Genomic DNA, 20,360 nt, shown 5'->3' with positions numbered 1-20,360 from the left:
AGCATAAAGTAATTAGGAAGCTGTATTCAAACCTATGTCTCTAGATTTTAAATGTTGCTCTCTTTTGAATATATTATGCTGTTATATAACAACAACACAACAACAATAATGACAAACATTTACTGAGTGCTTACCATGTGCCAGGAAGTGCTGTAAGAAATCCTCACAATAAGCTTATGAGGCAGATACTAGTAATATCCCCAAAGTCACATATCTAGGAAGAAAAGCCACGATTTAAACTCAGGCAACCTGCTTTCAGGGTTCACAATCTAACATGCTAAATTGCCTGTATTCATTCATGTACATAAACTTGTATATGCATAGAATACCTTTGGGAAGGAAGCTGAGGAATGATGGGACATGGAAAGAAAAGACATTTTTCTCTGTGTACTTTGTATGTATTTCTCGAAACCCAGGGAGAGGAAGGGGGTGTAGGTAGACAGAATGTTATAGACATGGAATTCCAGAAAAAAGGCAGAGATTCAAGAAACTCTGTGATCTGTGATGATCTAATGGAAAAACTGTATTTTTAAAAAAGTCTAGGTGGCCTGAGCATTTACTGTGAAAGGCTGAGACAGGAAAGGACTTAGTACGTGTGTGTGTGTGTGTGTGTGTGTGTGTGTGTTTGGAGACGGAGTCTCACTTTGTCGCCCAGGCTGGAGTGCAGTGGCGCAATCTCAGCTTACGGCAACCTCCGCCTCCTTGGTTCAAGCGATTCTTCGGCATTAGCCTCCCAAGTAGCTGGGACTACAGGTATGTGCCACCACGCCCAGCTAATTTTTCTGTATTTGTAGTAGACAGAGTTTTACCATGCTGGTCAGGCTGGTATTGAACTCCTGACCTCAGGTGATCCGCCCTCCCTGGCCTCCCAAAGTGCTGGGATTACAGGCGTGAGCCACTGTGCCTGGCCCATATATGGTTTTAAATAGCAGGCTATAAAAGTTCCTCTATGACATCCTATGAACTTGAAACTTTCCTATCAGATGAGAAAAGCCACCTAAGGCTTTTGAACAAGAGTTTGAAGAGAAAAATGAAAGCTCTATGAGTACTCTATAGATTGCAACAGAGGAATGAAAAACTAGAGAAGGAAGATCAGTTAGGAGGGCAAGGAAGCAAACTTTTTTTTAAAGTGCCTTTTTCTTAGCCTTTAGCAATCTTCAAGGCAGACATTTTCTTCCCTTCAAAATGCAGATAAATTACAGATGCCATTCCTACTGCCCAGAACAATAGTTGGGAAACAGTAGATGCTCAATAAACATTTATTGAATGAAAGAAAAAAAGGGCTGAGCCTGGATTCAAAGCTAGGTTTTATCTAACACTAATGCCTAAGACTTTTTCCACTATATTCGGTAATTCAATTAATCCAAGCAATCTTTAAAATCTCGTGAGATCCTTTAGGTAGGGAGCTAATCTTAAAGTAAGGGACATAGTTCTGCAATGTTGCTGTGAACACCAAATTAGATAATGCATATGTAGCACTTAGGAGAGTGCCTGGCAACTGTCCACTTAAAAAAGATACTACTATCACTACTTTATTAACATAACTAGAGTGTTATTGGTATTCTGAGAAGAATTTTGGAAAGGTAATGTAAGACAAGAATGGAAAGCACTGTCAGATTAGGAACCCCAAATCAGGAGGCAGTATAATCAAATTTATTGATTCTTAACTTTATTGGATTCCTTAATCTAGCAAGTCCAGTTCTTTGAAAAGAATATATACACTGGGGGAAGTGAGGGATGTTGGAGACCAGGGAACCCAAACAAACAACCTCTGATCAAAAACAAAGAGCCTTGGCCAGGCACAGAGGCTCACGCCTGTAATCCCAGCACTTTGGGAGGCCAAAGAGGGTGAATCATGAGGGTCAGGAGATCGCGACCATCCTGGCCGACATGGTGAAAATCCGTCTCTACTAAAAATACAAAAATTAGCTGGGCATGGTGGCTCCTGCCTGTAATCCCAGCTACTCAGGAGGCTGAGGCAGAAGAATCGCTAGAACCAGGGAGTCAGAGGTTGCAGTGAGCCGAGATCATGCCATTGGGTCCAGCCTGGCAACAGAACGAGATTCCGTCTCAAAACAACAACAACAACAAAAACCAAAGAGCCTTTTGAAGGAATATCTGGGTCCAAAATCAGGATCTATAAGTTATGTTAGCCTGGACAAGTCATTTATCCTCATTAATATTCAACTTCTTTATTTACACAACAAAGCTGGACTAAGATATCTTACTGGTTTCTGATAAGTAAACAATATATTTAATAATATATTTTAGGTACAGAAGCTTAATGCTTTTTTCCTTCCCAAATAAAAGTGAAAAGAGAGAATCAATGTTTTAGTTTATTATAAACACTGCCACATTAGAAAACTACTATTAGAATCCCTGTTTATTAAATCTGTTTGCTCATACAAGAGCTTCAAATCTCTTTAAGGATGGCCAGAGTGTTAATGAGTTTCCTATTCCTGTAAGTGCTATAGTTCTACACAAATTTTTGTTCCCAGAGCTATTAGTTTTGTGAGGAGAAATAACACTTATATAGACACCTTTGTCTTGAAAACAGCCGATTGAGGAACAATCTTAGTCCTGATCAAGTTAATTTTTTCAGATGAGAGAAGGTTGGGAAAAACAAGGAAATCAGTTAAAGTCTTGCCTTCATGAGAGATGAATTAATTTGAACAGGATCTAGAAATGACCATTAAATAATAATTAGCTTAATTAGGAACCTTTGATTTCGTGCCAAATGCTAAGACATACACAAAAAGAGATACATAACTATTTGACTAACAGAATTTCTAGGATTTATTCTGAAGAATTACGTTGGGAAAGCCATTCTACTTTCTTACCATGGAACCAAAAAGAGATCCTCTAAATTGGAAATTGTTTTTCGTTTTCCCCTGAGACGGAGTCTCATTCTGTCGCCCAGGCTGGAGTGCAGTAGTGCAATCTCGGCTCACTGAAAGCTCCGCCTTCCGGGTTCCAGTGATTCTCCTGTCTCAGCCTCCTGAGTAGCTGGGATTACAGGCATGTGCCAACACGCCCGGCTAATTTTTTGTATTTTTAGTAGAGACAAGGTTTCACTATGTTGGTCAGGCTGGTCTCAAACTCCTGACCTTGCGATCCCCCCCGCCTTGGCCTCCCAAAGTGCTGGGATTACAGGCGTCAGCCACTGTGCCCAGCCCCTAAACTGGAAATCTTAACCTGGCAATCAGGAGTTATGAATCGCTGACCACAGATGTATATAAATAGATTTCTTCAGATAATCAGGGAGTTTCAAACATTCTTTTTGTATGTCCATCAACCATAACAGACTAAATAAGCTACCATCAGCTTACACCTGGATCACTACAATAGCCTCTCATCTGATCTCCCTACATCCAATATTCTCCCCCTCCAATATATTCAAAAGGAAGCTAAAATGAACTTTGTAAAATGACAGATTTAATCACTCAGTGACCTCCTCCAAATCCCTTCAGTTCAGATACTTCAGTGATTTCCCATTTCCCTTAAAGATAAAGACTAAAGATGTTAACATGGCTTACAAGGGTCTGCACAGTTGGGTCCCTAACTGTTATTTCACAACAGTGCTCCCTCTCATTCTCAACACTCCAGCCAACTGGCTCTCTTACATCTTCTCCAATGCGCCATGCACTCTCCTGCCAGAAACAAGTCAGCTGGTAAAGCGTTCCAGAAAACATAAAGCAATGGGGAGATTGTAGTCCATATGGCATGTAGGTTTATAATCTAGAAAAGAATGATCTTTGAGCAAACAACTAAAGATGATGGGCAGTTAGAGAACACAGTTGGGCAGACATCTGAGGGAAGCAGAAAAGCCTTGAGATGCCAGGTGACTTCAATAAGGAACAAGAAGGGCACTATAATTGGAGGACAATGAGGAAGTCATCAGGAGAAGAGAAGGTAAGAGATTAAATAGAGAGCTAAATACAGGCTTTTAGGCCATGGTAAGGACTTTAGCTTTTACTTGGTATGCATGGGGGGCCACTGGACAGTTTTGAGCAGAGGATGTCAACTTTCCACTGAAATTTTTAAAAGATCTCTCTGGTTATAAAAGAGAAGGTCAAGGGCAGAATCAGGAAGAACTAGAAGGCAACTGAAATAACACAAGAGATAGGAATGCTGACCAAAGGAGTAGCAGTGGAGGTAGTAAGAATTGGTTAACTTCCACATACGTTTTGAAGACAGGGCCAAACAGAGACAAGTTGGGAGAAAAAAAAAAGACTGCTAAAAAATAAACAGAGGATAGACACCAAACCACAGACCCAGGAAGTTCAGAGAACACTAACCAAGATAAATGCCAAAACATCTACACTTAGGTATTATTTCAGACTGCATAAAATCAAGGCAAAGAGAAAATGCTGAAAGCCAGAGGGGGGAAGAAACACCTTAACTATAGCAGAACAGAGAAGTATTGCATCAGACTTTTCAGAAACCAGGAAAGCAAGAAGAGAGTGAAGTAAAATATTTAAAGTGTTCCCAGAAAAAACCACCAAGTTACAACTCTGTATCAAGTGACACTACCCTCCAAATGAAGGAGAAATGCAGACATTCTCAAAACAAAAATTAAGAGAATTTGTCACCAGCAGACATGACTTGCAAGAAATGTGAAAATTTCTTCAAAAAGAAGGAAAACTACTTAGATGGGAAACTTTACTTCCACTTTTCTTATCCTTTATCAATCTAAACAGATGCAGTTTGTTCAAAATAACTGCAACAAGGTATTAGGTGACCATAGCTTGGTATTATGCAGGTATCAAAATAACTGCAACAAGGTATTAGGTGACCATAGCTTGGTATTATGCAGGTATCAAAATAACTGCAACAAGGTATTAGGTGACCATTCAAGTAAAATGAATGACAGCAATGTTATAAGGGACCAGTGTAAGTAACTGAGAATACTCTGTTTCAAGGTACTTGCACTACACATGAAGTGCTATGTTATATGAAAGTGAGCTTGGATTAGTTGTGAATGTATACTGCAAATTCAAGGGCAACTAGTAAAAAAAAAAAGTAAAACCAAGTGTAATCAATACAGTAAGCGAGGAGAAAAAATGAAGTAACATAAAATGTTCAATTGAAACCAGAAAGCAAAAAAAGAAAGAACAAGGGAGGGCAATGAATAGAAAAGAGTAACAAATATGGTAGATACATATTAATCCAACAACAATTAAGGGACTGTCAGGATGGACTAAAAAAACAAGACCCAACTATATGTTGTCTATAAGAAACTCACTTTAAATATAAATACAGTAGACCCCCATTCATAGTTTTGCTTTTTGCAATTTCAGTGACCCACAGTCAACAGGTATCTGAAAAATATTACAGTATTGAGAGAGACTACATTCACATAACTTTTAATAAAGTATACTGTTAGAATTGTTCTATTATTAGGTATTACTGTCAGTCTCTTACTCTAATTTATAAATTAAACTTTATTATAGGTATGTACAGGAAAAAACATAGTACACATAAGGTTTGGTACTATATCTGCAGTTTCAGGCATCCACAGAGGATACTGAAATGTATCCTCCATGGGTAAGTGGGGACTACTGTACACAGATTAAAAGTAAAGAGATGAAGAAAAATATATCATACTAACACTAATAAAAAGAAAGTTAAGAGTAGCTATATTATTCTGAGACAAAGCAGGCTTAAGAGTAAGAGAAGTTATCAGGTATGAAGAAGAGTATTACATAACGATAAAGGCATCGATTCTCTAAGAAGACATAACAATTCTTAATGTGCATGCAACAACAGTGTCGAAATGCATGAGGCAAAAACGGATACCACAAGGAGAAACAGATGAATCCATTATTATGCCTGGAACCCTCAACACCCCTGTGAGTAACTGACAGATCCAGCAGGCAGAAAATCAGTAAGGTTGTAGGTGAACTAAACAACACCATCAATCAATTGGATCTAATCGACATTTACAGAATACAGCCAGGTACTGCATGACATTGTTTTAGTCCGCATTGTTTAGACCGCATATGTGATGGTGGTCCTGTAGGATTATAATGGAGTTGAAAAATTCCTATTGCCTAGTGACATCTTAATGATCCTGAACCAGTGTAGGCCTAGGTGAATATGTGTGTTTGTGTCTTAGTTTTTAACAAAAACGTTTTAAAAGTTAAAAAAAGTAAAACATTTTAAAAATAGAAAAAAAATAAGGATATAAAGGAAATATTTTTGAACACATGGACAATGTGTCTGTGTTTTAAGCTAAGTGTTATTACAGGAGTCAAAAAGTTTATAAAGTAAAAAAGTTACAGTAAGCTAAGGTTGAATTGAATGATTTACTTTATTTATTTATTTACTTACTTACTTTAGAGACAGGGTCTCGCTCTGTTGCCCAGGCTGGACTACAGTGGTATGATCATAGCTAGGAGATATGTTGTTAAATGATGTGTGACTGTATTTCTATATATTGGCAAACAAGTGGAAAATTAAAAAAAAAAATCACTTGCAAAAGTATCTAAAAAGAAATAAGCTACTTAGAGATTAATTTAACAAATTGCCTAATGATATATTTCTCTGAACATATCCCTGTTAAGTGATGTATGACTGTACTTTATCCAACAATGAAAGAATATACACTATTTTCAAGTGCACACAAAACATTTACCAAGACAGACCATATTCTAAATTATAAAGTAAGTCTCAATAAATTTGAAGAAATTTAAATCACACAAAGTATGTTTTCTGACTACTACGGCATTAAATTAGAAACCAGTAACAGAAAGATCAAGAAAATCCCCAAATATTTAGAAACTAAACAACGTATTTCTAAATAATCCATAGTTCAAAGAAGAAATCAAAAGGGAAATTGGTATTTTGAACAGGATGAAAAAGAAAACATATTAAAATTTATAAAATAACCCAGAAATAAATCCCTCACATGTATGGTCAAATGATTTTGAAAATGAGGCCAAGACTATTCAATTGGGAAAGGATGGTCTTTTCAATAAATAGTGCTAGAAAAACTGGATACCCACATGTAAAAGAATGAGTTGGGCCCTCTTCATTGGGCCCACCATAAACAAAAATTGACTCAAAATGGATCAAAGACTAAATGTGAGAGAGCAAAACCATAATATTCTTGGAAGAAAACACAGGAGGAAAGATACATGACAATGGATTTGGCAATGATTGCTTGGATAAATACCAAAAGCACAGGCAACTACAGAAAAAAACAGATAAATTGGACTACAGGTTGAGTATCCCTCTGGGAACAGAAGGACTTCAGATTTCAAATATTTTCAGATTTTGGAATATCTGTATATACACAATGAGCTCCATTGGGAATGGGACCCAAGTCTAAACACAAAATTCTTCTATGTTTCATAAACACTTCATACACATAGCCTGAAAGTAATTTAATACAGTATGTTTAACAATTTTGTGCATGAAACAAAGTTTTGACTACTATTTTGACTACAACACACATGGGGAAAGATATCGAATGTTCCACTTCTGGTATCATGTTAGCATTCAAAAGTTATGGATTTTGCATTTTGGGATTAGGGATGCTCAACCTTGGTGTGTTCTTTGATGCACAGAAGTTTGCAATTTTGACATATAGGTATCCCTAATCTATATGAAGTACCTATTGTAGTAAAAAATTCAGAGGCAGAAAGTAGAATGGTGGTTGTTGGGGGCTGAGAAGGGGGATGGGGAATTACTGTTTAATAGAATCAAGTTTCAGTTACATAAAACGAAGAGTTCTGGAAACGGATGTTGGTGAAGTCTGCACAACAATGTGAATGTACTTAATTTTACTGAATTGTATACTTAAAAATAATTACGATGGTATAAGTTATGTGTATTTTACCACAATATAAAAAAATACAACACAATTCTCCATATTGACTAAAAAAAAAAAAAAAAATCAGGGCAGAGAAGCCATCAAAGCAGGTCAAGAAAGAGCAACTAGTGAGGTGGTGGGGGCGGGGGGGAACCATGTATATAGTTTATTGGGATAAAGAGAAGAAAATATTTCAAAGAGGAGGAAGCGATCAACTGTCAAATGCTGACATGTAAAGGAAGATGAGAGTGAGAACCTGACCACTGGAGGTCACTGGAGACTTGATAAACCAATTTCAGTGTAATAACCCAGGACAAAAGCACGATTAGGTTCAGGAAAGACTGGGAGGTAAGAAATTGGGAGATGGCATTATAGACAATTTTTTTGAGGAGTTTGCTTGAAGGAGGAATAGAAAAATTGGGAGGTCACTACTACAAGGGGAAGGAGAATGTGGTTTCAACAGGGGTTTTGTCGTATTTATTTTTATAGTAGGTACTCAGTAAATCAAACATTTAAGAGCAACTCAGTAAGTATTTGTCCAGAATGAACTGTTCTCAAGACTAGGTTTACAACTTGACATCAGAGGTTAAAGTGTTGCAATTTTGAATCTTGTTTTTTATTACCCCCCTACCCCTACCCCCGCCGATATTACTGATATTACTTCATCTCTCTCCAAGGTCACTCAAGTTTTTCAAAACTATTTTAACAGATATTGCAATAAATGTACAGTCATTTAACTATCCTTCTTGCTGGGCATGTCCAAGTATTTTCTATTATTATAGACAATGCTGTAATGAATCTTTATATAATACACTTTTATCCAGTTGTCATTTTTTTCTTTGGTTTATATTCTCACATGGAACATTAATTAATCAAAGACTAGGAACATTTTTAAGGTTCTTCATGGAGATTAGTAGTTTTATCAACTGGCATTCCAATCAGGAATGTGTGGGTCCCATTTCCCCATATCCCTAACAGCACAGTTTCAACATAAATGTTCTTATTTTATAAATTGTATTATCAAAATTTTATTACTCTAAGCTTCTCTGATTAGTGAGGCTAATGTTTTCAAATATTTATCAGTCATGAGCCTCTTCTGTGAATGCCTATTCTTTTTCATTTATCTTTAAAAAAGTTTTAAAACAAGTTTTTAAAAAGTTCCTATCAAGCAGTCTGTTCTATAAGAATCGTCACTTTTTTGATTATCTTTTCCCTCAGGTGTTGTTTGCTTTTAGCTGTTTATTGTATCACACTCAAGTTAATTTCTGTTAATTTTTTTTATTATTTTGTTTTTTGCATTGTTTTTTCTTTTTTCCAGTTATTTTGCATTAAATCTATGTTTTCCATTGTCATTTTCCCCTCATAGCTCATAAGTCTGGTGTACAACTGCTAAGGATTGGGCACCAGTGGATTAAAGCAAAAAACTGAGTTTAAGAATGGAAGTTCTGTTGCATGGAATTTAGAAACTCTCTTTTGCTATAACTACTTGGTCTATGGTCTGGCCCACATGTATTTTTTCAGACAGGGTCTCACTCTGTCACCACTGGAGTGCAGTGGCACGATCACAGCTTAGTGCAGCCTCGAACTCTTGACCTCAAGCAATTCCCTCCCACCTCAGCCTCCAAAGTCCTGGGATTATAGGTGTGAGCCACCACATTCAGCTGATCCATATTTAAATGAAAATTTAGAAGGCTAATAATTTTACGTCCAATAAGTAAATAAACATATAACAAAATATGGTAAAGGCAACTAGATAAATTAGCAAGTAGGACTTAGATTCAGATCACCTATATTTAATCATTGGCTCTAACACTTATAAGCTGGAAGGCTCTGGACTTCTTAACCTTACTCAAGTCTCATGATCTATAAACAACAGTAACAGTTTAACACTTACTGAGGACTCACTATGTGCAAGCATGTTTCTAAGAATTTTACTTTTAGTCAACTTATTTAAAACAACTCTATAATATTATTACAATCACCACTTTGGACAAGAGAAAACATATGACCTACAGAAGTTCAATAACTCACAAAAAATTGTTTTGTGAGCAAAACTCACAAAACAATTAGTAAATGGCAGAATGAGGATTTGAATCTAGGCATTCTGCCTCCAGTGCTCCCATCCTGGCTCCTAAGCACTCTATTATATGGCCTCTTTCATCTTTAAAATGGGAATGATACCACCTACCTCAGGTGTGACGGAAGGATTAAATGAAACAGTATACATGAAAGAACAAGAAAGTGTGAAGTGGCAAGAATAAGGGACAGTATTAAGAGGGTGGTTTGTTTTAAGTAACAACAAAACCTGATAGATACTTTGTATGACTTAAAATAGGTTAACAAAAACAAACAAACAAAAAAAAAAGATGGCAGCAAATTCCACAAAGCATATGCAATGAACTAAAATCCTTACAGTAACCTGCTAAGAATACTATGGCGGAGAGTACTTAGGCTCTTGCTCTCTGGCTGGAATAAAAACATCTTGCCTGAGACTAGAAGGATATGCAATTTATCCCATGAAAACAATTGTGCAAAGCATTATCCTTAGCAGGCCTGATCAGTTAATATGCCAGTTAAGAAGCCCCACAAAAACAAGAGACTTGCTTTGTCTTTTCTTCCACTTATATCTTGCCACTTCTCTTATGCCAAAATAACATCTTGGTTTATACCCCTTCCTAAGTAATGCCTTAACCACTCCTTTATCTATCCAAATCCTCTATGTCTTTTGAGGTGCATTTCAAGCCCCAACCTCAGAGTTGTATCCATTTTTTTCATGCCCACAGTCTTCTTTTCTCTCTCTGACCTCTCATTACCTTTTTTATACTACTTAATCTCTGGTTACATTTTCTTTTGTTGAGATATAATTCACATACTGTAAAATCCACCTTTTTTTTTTTTTTTTTTTTTTGAGACAGTTTTGCTCTTGTAGCCCAGGCTGGAGTGTAATGGCACGATCTCAGCTCACTGCAACCTCCACCTTCCAGGTTCAATAGATTCTCCTGCCTCAGCCTCCTGAGTAGCTGGGATTACAGGCATGCGCCACCACGCTCAGCTAATTTTTTGTATTTTTAGTAGAGCTGGGGTTTCTCCATGTTGGTCAGGCTGATCGCGAACTCCTGACCTCAAGTGATCCGCCTGACTCAGCCTCCCAAAGTGCTGGGATTACAGGCGTGAGCCACCACACCCGACCCACCATTTTAAAGTACACAATTCAGTGGTTTTAAAAATTATATTCACAAGGCTGTTATAACCACCATCACTATCTAATTCCCATCACCCCCCAACCCAAGAAAAAAACATATCCATGAACAGTTATTCCCCATTTGCCCTCCCTACAGCCTCTGGCAACCACTAATCTACCTACTATCTCTAAAGATTGGCTTTTTCTATACATTTCACACAGATGGAATCATACAACATGTGGCCTTTTGTGTCTGGCTTTTGTGCTTAGCATGTTTCCAAGGTTCATTGATGTTGAAGCGTGTGTCAGTATTTCATTCCTTTTTATAGCTGAATGATATTCTATTGTATGACTATATGATATTTTGTTTATCAGTTGATGGACATTTGGGTTCTTTCCACTTTTTGTTTATTGTAATGAACAGTCTTGTACGAATTTTAGTGTACACATATGTTTCCAATTCTCTTGGGTATATATCTAGCAGCAAAACTGCTAGGTCGTAAGATAACTCTCTGTTTTTCTTTTATTTATATTTATTTATTTTTTTATTTTTCATTGCATCTCTTTAGCATATGTTTAACTTTCTCAGGAACTGCCAAACTGTTTTCCACAGTGGCTGTACCATTTTACATTCTCATCAGCAATGTATGAAAGTTCCAATCTCTCTACATCCTGGCCAACACTTGTTATTGTCCTTTTTTTCCCTAAATTACAGCCATCCTAGTGTGTATGAAATAATATCTCATTATGGTTTTGATTTGCATTTTCCTAAGGTCTCTGTTTACATTTTATTTTATATGATATATAGTCTTCTAATTCAAAGTCAGCAAACTTTATCTATGAAGAGCTAGACAGTAAATGTTTTATGCTTTGTGAGCCACATATGGCCTATGTCACATATTATTCTTTCTTATTTTTAAAAAAAAACTCTTTAAAAAGTAAAAGCCATTCTTAGCTTGAAGGCCATACAAAACAGGTCTTGGACCAAAGTTTGGTGACCTCTCCTCTAACTGTTTCATAATTAGCCTTGCCTTTGCTATCACCGTCAACTTTGCTGAAAGCAAGGTAAGGATTATTTTGTATTTCCAGATAGAGATTTGCACAGGGTCTACGAATACAAGAACAGAGGTTCTAAAAATACTTGAACTAGGTCATGCCTGTAATCCCAGCACTTTGGGAGGCTGAGGCGGGTGGATCACCCAAGATCAGGAGTTCGAGACCAGGCTGGCCAATATGGCGAAACCTGGTCTCTACTAAAAATACAAATATTAGCCGGGCGTGGTGGCACACACCTGTAGTTCCAGCTACTCAGGAGGCTGAGGCAGGAGAATCATTTGAACCTGGAAGGCAGAGGTTGCAGTGAGCCAAGATCACGGCACTACACTTCAGCCTGGGTGACAGAGCGAGACTCCATCTCAAAAAATAAAAATAAAAATACTTGAACTAAACTTTTTGCACAAAAAAAAAAGTCAATTAAAAAATACATATACTTGAGGCCAGGCATGGTTGCTCACGCCTATAATCCCAGCACTTTGGGAGGCCAAGGTAGGTGGATCACAATGTCAAGAGATTGAGACCATCCTGGCCAACATGGCGAAACCCTGTCTCTACTAAAAATACAAAAACATTAGCTGGGCCTGGTGGTGCACGCCTGTAATCCCAGCACTTTGGGAGGCTGAGGCAGGCAGATCACTTGAGGTCAGGAGTTCAAGACCAGCCTGGCCAACATGGCAAAACCCTATCTCTAGAAAAAATCAGCTGGGCATGGTAGCACATGCCTGTAAACCCAGCTACTCAGGAGGCTAAGGTACAAGAATTGCTTGAACCTGGGAGGCAGAGGTGGCAGCGAGCCAAGATCGCGCCACTGAACTACCGTCTGGGCAACAGAGCAAGACTCTGTCTTTAAAAAAAAAAAATATAATATATATATATAAAATATATATATGTATCTCCCCACAGGCATTATGCAATATAAAGGGTACTAGTTTTTAAGTGATTATTAAATCTACAAAGTCATTTTTCTTTTTTGAAACTGGGCAACTTGAAAGAATTTTGTTAAGAACCAGAGAAAAGGCTGGGCGCGGTGGCTCACGCCTGTAATCCCAGCACTTTGGGAGGCCAAGGCGGGCAGATCACCTAAGGTCAGAGTTCAAGATCAGCCTGGCCAACATGGTGCAACCCTGTCTCTACTAAAAATACAAAATTAGCCGGGCATGGTGGTGCATGGCCTGTAATCCCAGCTACTCGGGAGGCTGAGGCAGGAAAATCGCTTGAACCCGGGAGGCAGAGGTTGCACTGAGCCGAGATCATGCCATTGCATTCCAACCTTGGCAATAAGAGCAAAAACTCTGTCTCAAACAAACAAACAAAAAGAACCAGAGAAAGGCTCTTTCATAATGCTCTTAGAGTCAAAATTATAATCTATTAACTTACACATACTTCTGAATCAAGTATTTCTAAATCCCACAACTACAAATAAGATTAAAATTACAGTAATACAATGTGGAAGAACTTGCTATCTGTTCCTCTTTATATATAGCCAAAACAAGCAAACAAAAAAGACAGGAACACAGAAGACTTTTAGGGCAGCAAAACTTTTATCTGTATGAAACTATAAGGTGGACACACATCATTTTACATTTGTCTAAACCCAGAGAATATACAACACCAAAAGTGAACTCTAAGGTAAACTATGGACTCTGCATGATTAAGTACGTGTCAATGTACATTCATCAGCTGTAACATATGTACCGATTTGGTAGGGGATTTGTTGATAACGAAGGAAACTATGCACGTGTGCGGGCAGAAGATAGATGAGAAATCTGCTCAATTTTATTGTAAACCTAAAACTGCTCTAAAAAAAATTAAGTCGTGCTTGCTTTGGCAGCACATATACTGAAATTGGAACGATACAGGGAAGATTAACACGGCCCCTGCATAAGAATGACACACAAAATTCACAAAGCATTCCATATTTTTTTAATTGTCTATTTTTTAAAATGGTATACTTTTCTGGTAAATGTAGAAAAGTCAGAAATTTCAACAATTTGAATTTTACATTTTAGAAATTATAAGTAAATCATATAGAAGTCTTTGCATAGAAACTCTTTGATACAGGAGAATGAAAACTAATGTAAAAGATAGCAGATGTAACTAGCTATTTATCTCAGGGCAAGTCACTGAATTCTTTGAAGCCCAAACTTCTTATCTTTAAAAGTAGGAGTGGCACTATCTGTCCTACCTTTTTCACAGAATTGTGAAGATCAAATGAGACAAACTTGGTAAAAGTATATTTTAAAAAAAAAGCACTCTACCACTCTACAAATATTATTCATATATATTGTTAGAAGAACTCTAAACCAAAATCAAATTTTCACTATTAAAATAAGTATAAACAAGAGTTCTCTCGCTCTTCACAGTTATAACAAACATTTTTCCTAATAGTTGTAATGACATCAATGAACAGTGTGGTGATTCTTTTTTAAGCCTAACAGAGGAATGAAAATCAGCCCAAACTGGTCTCACATTCTGCATGGCATAAAGGTTAACCTAGTGCATAAAAGCATTCAGACCGGTTTTCCAGGTCTTAGAAACCTAAGACAACATTCATTCTTTTGCACCTTTAGCTTATTCTAGCTAAAAGAAATAATGTATTAAATATTCCTTTAAATACTAATCTGTCTGCAAAAAATTCTATGGGAAACAAACCTCAAAAATCAAGTCGGAATCAGTAATAAAGTTTTGATTATCAACAGCAAAAGAAGACAGGGATATTAAGCAATGATATCTAATATTCTGGTCATCAGCAAAGCCTGAGTCCTATCCTCTCACTCTCCTCCCCAGACAGCATGAGCTTCACCACTCGCTTCACCTTATCCACCAACTACTGGTCCCTGAGCACTGTCAAGGCACCCAGCCATGGCGCCCAGGCAGCATCTATCCAGGCACTGGGGGCTCTGGTTCCCAGATCTCCATGTCCTGCTCCACCAGCTTCTGGGGCAGCTTGGGGCCTGGCTGCAGGGATGGCCAGGGGTCTGGTAGGAATGGGAGGCATCCAGAATGACAAGAAAATGAAATGCCTGAATGATCGCCTGGCCTCCTGCCTGGACAGAATGAGGAGCCTGGAAACCGAGAACTGGAAGCTGGAGAGCAAAATCCAGGAGCACCTGGAGAAGGAGGGACCCCAGCTCAGACACTGGGGCCATTACTTCAAGACCATCAAGGACCTGAGGGCTCAGATCTTCTTAAATACTCTGAGAGGCCGAGGCAGGTGGATCACCAGGTCAGGAGATCGAGACCATCCTGGCTAACACGGTGAAACCCCATCTCTACTGAAAATAGAAAAAATTAGCCAAGTGTGGTGGCGGGCACCTGTAGTCCCAGCTACTTGGGAGGCTGAGGCAGGAGAATGGCGTGAACCCGGGAGGCAGAGTCTGCAGTGAGCCGAGATCGCGCCACTGCAGACCAGCCTGGGGACAGCAAGACTCCATCTCAAAAAAAAAAAAAAAGGAAGAAAAAACAAAAATACTGTGGACAATGCCCGCATCGTTCTGCAGACTGACAATACCCGTCTTGCTACTGATAACTTTAGAGTCAAGTATGAGACAGAGCTGGCCATGTGCCAGTCTGTGAAGAGTGACATCCATGGACTCCACAAGGTCACTGATGACACCAATGTCACTTGGCTGCAGCTGGAGCCAGAGATCGAGGCTCTCAACGAGGAACTGTTCTTCATGATGAAGAACCACAAAGGGGAAGTAAAAGGCCTACAAGCCCAAATTGCCAGCTCTGGGTTGACCATGGAGGCAGATGCCCCCAAATCTCAGGACATCCAGATCACAGCAGACATCTGGGCCCAATATGATAAGCTGGCTCGGAAGAACTGACAGGAGCTAGACAAGTACTGGTCTCAGCAGACTGAGGAGGGCGCCACAGTGGTCACCACGCAGTCTGCTGAGGTTGGAGTTGCTAAGATGGCATTCACAGAGCTGAGACATACAGCCCAGTCCTTAATCAATCTGGACTCAATGAGAAATCTGAAGGCCAGCTTGCAGAACAGCCTGAGGGAGGTGGAGGCCCTCTATTCCCTGTAGATGGAGCAGCTCAACGAGATCCTGCTGCAACTAGAGTCAGAGCTGGCAAAGACCCGGGCAGAGGGGCAACGCTAGGCCCAGGAGTACAAGGCCCTGCTGAAATATCAAGGTCAAACCAGAGGCTGAGACCGCCACCTACCGGAAGATGGCAAGGACTTCAATCTTGGTGATGCCCTGGACAGCAGCAACTCCATGCAAACCATCCAAAGACCACCACCCACCGGATAGTAGAAGGCAAAGTGGTATCTGAGACCAACGACACCAAAGTTCTGAGGCATTAAGCCAGCAGAAGCAGGGTAACCCTTTGGGGAGCAGGAGGCCAATAAAAAGTTCAAAGGTCACTGGATGTCAAAAAATATACACACGCACGTGCGTGCACACACACACGCATTGTTTGAACCTGGGAGACAGAGGATCCAGTGAACCAAGATTGTGCCACTGCACTCCAGCCTGGGTGACAGAACAAGACTCTGTCTGAAAAATAAATAAATAAAATTTTAAAAATAAAATTCTCTACAAGAGTACAGACAGGTTGTGACCTAGATTTGAACTAAAAAATGTTAAACAAGAAAAGGTATTTACAGTCAAACCAAAAACCACCTGAACACAGACCTTAAAAGTATTACTAAACGCCTTGAAGTTCGGGGTTCAAAGGAAGAAACTACAATTAAATACCTATGACTAAACGTTCTAAAAGCTATGATCTTAACATGTATTAGATCTAGATCCCTGGCCAGGCACATTGGCTCATGTCAGTACTCCTAGCACTTTGAGAGGCTAAGGTGGGAAGGGGTTAGGAGTTTGAGATCAGTCTGGGCAACAGAGCGAGACCTCATCTCTTAATTTAAAAGAAGGAAAAAAAAAAAAAGATCTAGAGCCCTAATTCTAACAAACTTTACAGCAGCAAGAAGCAAATAATTGAAACATTAGCCATATCAATCTGTAAGGCATGTTGAGCTTCATCTAAATATCTAGATTAATACAGAAAAAAATGTTATAATAGTCCCTGATATAACCACAAATATCTATTATGTTTATCTACATAATTTAAGGAAGCGATCCCCAACCTTTTTGGCACCAGGAACCAGTTTCATGGAAGACAATTTTTCCACAGACTGGACCAGGAGTGGGAGATGGAGTCACGATGATCCAAACGCATATTTATTGTGCACTTCATTTCTATTACTATTACATTGTAACACAAAATGAAATAATTATACAGCTCACCATAATGCAGAATCAGTGGGAACCCTGAGCTTGTTTTCCTGCAACTAGACAGTCCCATCTGGGGGTGATGGGAGACAGCAACAGATCATCAGGTATTAGATTCTCATAAGAAGCATGCAACCTAGATTATGTGCATGTGCAATTCACAATAGGGTTCGCACTCCCATGAGAATCTAATGCCACTAGTGATCTGACAAGAGGCGGGGCTCAGGCAGCAATACTCAATGCTGCTTACCTCCTGCTGTGCAGCCTGGTTCCTAACAGGCCATAGACCATTACTCACTAGTCTGTGGCCCAGGGGTTGGAGACCTCTGATCTAAGGGTATGAGACAGTGAGAGACAAAGGAAAATATGACCAGTTACCCAAATTTAACAAGAAAAAAATTTTTAACTCCTTTCCTCAAAGTGCTAGTTCGACTAATGTTATCTTGGGTAACAAAATATTGGAAAAAGCCAAGCATTAGGAAAAAATAAATCAACTAGTTCTATGTTGAGAAGGTGTTCCACTCGGTCGTGCGCGGTGGCTCACGCCTGTAATCCCAACACTTCGGGAGGCCGAGGCGGGTGGATCACAAGGTCAGGAGATGGAGACCATCCTGGCTAACACGGTAAAATCCCGCCTCTACTAAAAATACAAAAATTAGCCAGGTGTGGTGGCAGGCGTCTGTAGTCCCAGCTACTCAGGAGGCTAAGGCAGGAGAAATGCGTGAACCCAGGAGGTGGAGCTTACAGTGTATGGAAGCTTGCAGGGTACCAGAGCTTGCAGTGAGCCGAGATCACGTCACTGCACTCCAGTCTGGGGGACAGAGCGAGACTCCGTCTAAAAAAAAAAAAAAAGAAAAAGAAAAAGAGAAGATGTTCTACTCCAATGGATGCATTGATTTTTTATTCCCTTAGTCTGCATTTGCTCAAATTTATTTATAATTTGGGCAACAAGTTTTTTTTACAAAAAGGAAAACTGACAGAGAATTTAAAGACAGACACACGTTATCTCTCCAAATTAGAACAAAACATCACTAGCTCTAACTGGCAGGGATATCCTATTAAATAGGCAGAGGTATACTAGTGGATACAAACACACTAACATATTTTAAAGCTTGCCAAACCCATGTTATGTTGTGGGAGAGAAAAAAACATGTAGAAAACAACCTGGTCATTTACTAAGGGTTCTATCAAATTCGCAGTGGTGAGGGGTACAAAAGGAAAAGATGTTTACTTGTACAAGAATTCCTTACTGCCTTCTACTACATAAAAATGAAGCAAAAAGAATTGTGCGGTGCAAATATGACTCATGAAAAATGCTCCTGAAAGAATTCCTAGTAAATATCTAAATTACCTTTTTTTTCCAGCACCTAACCTGATATAAACAAGTGTGCATGTGTGTATAATCTGAGGAAAACCCCACAGCACAGGTTTTCCACCTCACTGAAGCATCAACTTTGAGTCCTGAGCCCTTCATCTTCTCCCAGCTTATTGTTTCCCTTCCTTTTCTCCTAACCCATGACTCCAAGAGTGATCAACAGTGTAGCTTAGTAGTTAAGAACATAGACTTTGGGACCTAGCTTCCTGGGTTTAAAGCCCAGTTCTGCCACTTACTAGCTCTGTAATCCTAGGCAAGTGTCTTAACCTCTCTGTGCCTCAGTTTCATCATGGGAATACCAGTGCCTGGCTCGTAGGATTATTTGAGTAAATGAAATGGTATCTACAAAGCTTATTTATGTGCCCAACACAGAATAGGAGCTCTGTAAGTTATACACCACCATCTTTGAGTTAGTCTTTGCTCAGATTCCTCTATTCCACGTATTCCTGTTGTTTCACCCCCAAATCAACCAGTACACATCAACTGTTAATGAATCTTAAACTTTCTCTTCATTGCTGGAGAAAATATTATTATATAACTGATGTCACTACTTCAAATTCCTGGTGTGAAATCTCACCTGGACCCTCAGTACTGCACATCAATCCTTTTACCATCTCTACTCCACTTCCTCTCTCATTCCCTTCCTTCTTGATAAACTTAAGTCCAGTTACTATCATCTTTTTTCCTAAAGTCCCAAAGGATGAGGCTGTCCCTTCTCACAATTAAGGTCAACCTTTCTACCTGCCCTATATATTTCCCCTGTAATTCCTACAAGCTAAAACCCTATAAGCCATACTTGACTCTACTCCCCATATATAATCAACAGTCAAGCTAGTTCTGCATATTTTGTTTCCTAAATAATTTTTTCAATTGTAAATTCTTTTTATCCCTATTTCCACACTGTGTTAATAAGACCCTCATCATCTCTTAACCAAATTCCTCCAAGAGAAATGAAAGAGATTAAGGAGAATTAGCAGTGCAAATATCAGAAGCTGAGAGAGATATAATATTTTTATTGTTTTTCAGATTAAGATACTAGCTCCTCTTTTCACCAACTATGGATGTACTTCAAGAGGTAAAATAAACTCTTGAAATGTTATACAAAACAAAAACAAATATTTTTTAAAGCATAGGTATAATCTTCTAGGAGAGAAGAGGGCACAATATGTGGCCCCAAAATTTCAAAATTTCAAAGAGATCTATGACCCCCCTCTCAAAAAAAAAAAGTTCCATTATTCTAGAGGATAAGGCCCAAGCTCATTATCAGGCCTTGTAATGCTCTACATAATCTGGCTCTGACCCATGTTAGTTTTATCAGCTGACCATCTACGTGAGATATCAAGAGTTGGTGAAGTGGACATCTGCTATTTGTGTATGTCTAGTATTCCTCCTTCTTTTGCTAATAGCATTGTGATACTTTATTGGGAAACAATCCTTATCTTCCTGAATGCAGTTGTGGTGAGAATGTCAATCAAGGTATCCCCACTTTTCACTGGGCAAGGGAGACATGTGACCTAAACTCAGTCTACACTAATCAGGCTGAGTTTCCCAGGAAGCTGAATCTTAGAGTGATGTGAGGAAGAAAAATGGCTAGAGCTGATTCTTTATGACTGTGGCACACTGAAGACATTGTTCCTTACTACTACCTAGGTCCCTACCCCTGCAAACTGCTCTGGTTCTTTT

The 20,360-nt window shown here is 38.9% G+C and overlaps 1 protein-coding gene, 1 non-coding gene and 1 pseudogene across 3 annotated transcripts in view; 2 read left to right on the top strand and 1 right to left on the bottom strand.

Moving 5' to 3' along the window:
• Positions 1–20,360, bottom strand: part of RAP1A (RAP1A, member of RAS oncogene family) — a 171,102-nt gene that overhangs the window by 49,225 nt on the left and 101,517 nt on the right. The window lies entirely within an intron of this gene.
• On the top strand, positions 3,641–15,883 carry LOC112606189 (annotated as a pseudogene).
• Positions 13,869–13,976, top strand: LOC112615309. The gene has a single exon (XR_003117319.1). It is a non-coding gene; the product is annotated as a U6 spliceosomal RNA (small nuclear RNA).

Source organism: Theropithecus gelada, chromosome 1 (assembly GCF_003255815.1).
Source record: "Theropithecus gelada isolate Dixy chromosome 1, Tgel_1.0, whole genome shotgun sequence".
In the NCBI taxonomy this organism is placed as follows: domain Eukaryota; kingdom Metazoa; phylum Chordata; class Mammalia; order Primates; family Cercopithecidae; genus Theropithecus; species Theropithecus gelada.
The sequence above is the reverse complement of the archived record's forward strand: the minus strand, read 5'-3'. Positions and strand labels throughout refer to the sequence as shown.